Genomic DNA, 4,425 nt, shown 5'->3' with positions numbered 1-4,425 from the left:
AAAAAAAAACAAGAAAAACCCACACATATTATGAAGTCTACCCTCGTGGCAAATTTTTAATTGCACAGAACAGTATTTACAACTCTATGTACATTGTTCTAATGCAGATATCTAGAATTTCTTCATATTTCATGATTGAATCTATACAAATTGAACAACTCTCACCTCGTACCCAGCCAATGGCAACCACCATTCTACTTTCTCCTTCTGTGAGTTTGACTACTTTAGATACCTCATGTAAGTGAAATCATGTAGTATTTTCTTTCTGTGACTGCCTTATTTCACTTAACATAATGTCCTCCAGGTTTATCCATGTTATCTCATATGACAGCACTTTCCTTGTTTTTTTAAAGCCTGAATAATACTCAATTTCGTATGAACATACAAGTTTTTTCTTTATTCATTCATCTGTCATGGGGATTTTTTTCCAGCTTTACTGGTATATTTGACAAATAAAATTGTATATTTTTACGGTGTACAATATAATGATTTCTATTTGCATACATTGTAAAATGATTACCACAATCAGCTAATTAACACATCACCTCACAGTTGCCATTTTTGCATGTGTGTGGTGCAGACTAAGATCTACTGTCTTAGTGAATTTCAAGTTTAAAATACAGCGTTATTAACTATAGTCATCATGTTGTACATTAGATCCCCAGAAGTTATTTGCTTTTATAAGTGATGGTTTGTATCATTTAACCAACATCTTCCCATTTCCTCCAGCCCTCACCCATAAAAGTGAGATCATGCAGTAATGCAGTATTTGTCTTTCTGTGTTTGGCTTATTTCATTTAGCATAATGTCCTCCCAGTTCATCCATTTTGTCAAAAATGTCAGAATTTCCTTCTTCTTTAAATGAATGAGTACACACACGTATATGTAGAGTTATGTATCACTTAATGACGGGGATATGTTCTGAGAAATGCATTGTTAGGCTATTTCATCATCATGTGAACATCATAGAGTGCACTTATACAAACTTATATGGTATAGTCTACTACCCACCTAGGCTATATAGTATAGCCTATTGCTTCTAGGCTATATACCTATATAACGTGTTGCTATACTGAATGCTATAGGTAACTGTAACACAATGGCAAGTATTTGTATATCTAAACATATCTAAACCTAGAAAATATACAGCAAAAATATAATATAAAAGATAAAAATGGCACATCTGTAAAGGGCACTTATGAAGGGAACTTGCAGAACTAAAAGTTGCTCTGGGTGAGTCAGTGAGTGAGTGGTGAGTGAATCTGAAGGCCTAGGACATTCCTGTACACTACTGTAGATTCTATAAATAATGTACACTTGAGCTATACTAAATTTATTTAAAATTTTTTTCTTCTTCAATAATAAATTGAGCTTAATGTGTTGTAACTTTTTTTACTTATGAACTTCTAGATTTTTTTATTTTGTAATAACACTTAGCTTAAAATACAAACACATTGTATAGCTATACAAAAATATTTTCTTCATATCCTTATTCCATAAACATTTTTCTATTTTTTTTTTTTTACATTTTAAACTTTCTGGTTAAAAACTAGCACACAAACACACAATTCAGTCTAGACCTACAAAGGATTAGAATCATCAAGATGTCACTAGGTGATAGGACTTTTACAGTTTCATTATAATCTTATCAGACTACCATTGCATATTCAGTCTGCTGTTGATCAAAATATTATGTGTCACAAAACTCTGTGTGTGTGTGTGTGCAAAACATTTTAAAATCCATTGTTCCATCAACAGTTTCTTAGGTTATTTCCATATTTTGACTACTGTGAATAATTCTGCAATAAACATCACAGTGCAGATATCTTTTCAGAATACTGATTTCAATTCCCTTAGATATATACCAACCAGTGATATTGCTGGATCATATGGTAGTTCTATTTTTATTTTTTGGGGAACCTCCATACTGTTTTCTATAATGGCTGTTGTAATTTACATTCCTGCCAACAGTGTACAGTGTATGAAGTTTTCCTTCTTTACATTCTTGCCAACACTTGTTATCTCTATAGAGTTATCACTACAGAAAACCACCCAACTGCAAAAATAAACAATAAAAGAGGAAGAAAAAAGAATATACAAAACAATCAGAAAACAAACCATAAAATGATAAGAGTAAATCTTCACCTATCCATAATAACCTTGAATGTAATGTTTTGAAGTCAGTAAGTGTGAGGCCTCCAGTTTTGTTTTTCTTTCTCAAGATTGTTTTGGATATTTGGCTTCCTTTGTGGTTCTATATAGATTTTAGGGGTTTTTCTACTCCTGCAAAAAAAAAAAAAAAAGCCTTTGGAATTTTGATGGGGATTGCAGTGAATCTGTAGATCTCTTTGGATATGTATTAAAAGAGCATTTATAAATAATCAACAAAGTGAAGAGACAACCCACAGAATAAAATATTTGTAAACTACCCATCTGACAAGGGATTAATAACCAGAATATATAATAAACTCAAACAACTCAATAGTAAAAAACCAAATACTCCAACTAAAAAAATAGGCGAAAGATCTGAATAGACTTTTCTCAAAAGACATACAAATGGCCAACAGGTATATGAAAAAATGCTCAATGTCACTAATCATTAGAGAAATGCAAATCAAGCTCACAACGAGATATCACCTAACCTCACTGCAGCTAAAATCATTTTTATCAAAGAGAGAGAATAATGGATGGGGAGAAAGAACAACCCTCAGATACTGTTGGTTGGAATACAATTTAATACAGACACTATGGAAAACAGTATGGAGGTGCCTCAAAAAAACTAAAAATAGAACTACCAGATGACCCAGCAATCCTACTACTTATTATTTATCTGATAGAAAGGAAACCAATATATCGAAGAGATATCTGCACTACCATATTTATTTCAGCACTATTCACAATAGCCAAAAATATGAAATCAACCTAAGTGCCCATCAGTGGATAAATGGATAAAAGAAATGTGGTATATATACACAATGGAGTATTATTCAGTCATAATAAAAGAATGAAGCTGGATGTGGTGGCTCACATCTGTAATCCGAGCACTTCAGGAGGCCAAGATGGAAAGATTGCTCAAGCTCAGAAGTTCAAGACCAGCCTGGGCAACCCTATCTCTAGGGGACAGATAGGAAAGACCCTATCTCTACAAAAAATTTTTTAAAAAATTAGCTGGGTGTGGTGATGCACACCTGCAGTTCCAGTTACTTAGGGGTGGTGAGGTGGGAGGATTGTTTGAGCCCAGGAGGTCGGGAGGTCAGGAAGTCAAGGCTGCAGTGAGCCATGATCCTGCCGTTATACTCCAGCTTCCATGAGTGCAAACCTTTTCTCCAAAAATAAAAAATAAAAATAAAAGAATGAAATCCTTTCATTTGCAGCCACATGAATAAAACTAGAGCATTATGTTAAGTGAAATAAGCCAAGTACAGAGAGACAAATATCACGTTATTCTTATGAGCGCTTAAAAAAATGGATTTCTTGAAGATAGAGAGTAGATGTGTGGTCATCAGAGTATGGGAAGGATAGAGGGAAGGGGGAATTGAAGAGAGATTTATTAATGAGTAAGAATATATAACGTGATAAAAGAAATAAGACCCAGTATTTGATGGATCAGTAGGGTGACTATAGATTAAAATAATCTATTACATGTTTCAAAATAGCTAGAAAAGAATAATTCAGATGTTCCTTGCTTAAAGAGAAGACAAATAATTAAGGTTATGAATATCCCAATTACACAGATTTGATTTATATGAATTATGTGAATGTATTAAATTATCACATGTACCCTGAAAATAACATGCATCTATTATGTATTAATAAAAAATGAGATGATTTTAAAAGGTTCTTTTAAAGAGCTTACATATTTACTGAAAAATCTTTCTTTCTCTCTCTCTTTCTGTCTTTCTCTCTTTCTCTTTCTTCTTTTTCTTTTTTTGAGACAGGATCTCACTCTGTCACCCAGACTGGTGTGCAGTTGTGCAATCACAGTTCGCTGCAGCCTCTAATTCCTGGGCTCAAGTGATCTTCCCCTCATCCTCCTGAGTAGCTGAGACTACACGCATGCACTACCATACACAGCTAGATTTTGTACTTTTTGTAGATATGAGGTCTTTTATGTTGCCCAGACTGAAACAATGTTTTAACAGAAAAAGATATTCACGGCTGAGTGCAGTGGCTCATGCCTGTGATCCCAGCACTTTGGGAGGCCGAGGTAGGTGGATCACCTGAGGTCAGGAGTTTAAGACCAGCCTGGCCAACATGGTGAAACCCTGTCTCTACTAAAGATACAGAAATTATCCAGGCATGGTGGCGGGCACCTGTAATCCCAGCTACTTGGGAGGCTGAGGCAGGAGAATCACTTGAACTCGGGTGGCGGAGGTTGCAGTGAGCCAAGATCGTGCCACTGCACTCCAGTCTGGGCGACAAGAG

This window comes from Cebus imitator, unplaced genomic scaffold (assembly GCF_001604975.1).
Source record: "Cebus imitator isolate Cc_AM_T3 unplaced genomic scaffold, Cebus_imitator-1.0 Scaffold520, whole genome shotgun sequence".
Taxonomy (NCBI): Eukaryota; Metazoa; Chordata; class Mammalia; order Primates; family Cebidae; genus Cebus; species Cebus imitator.
Note: the sequence above shows the minus strand (reverse complement) of the source record.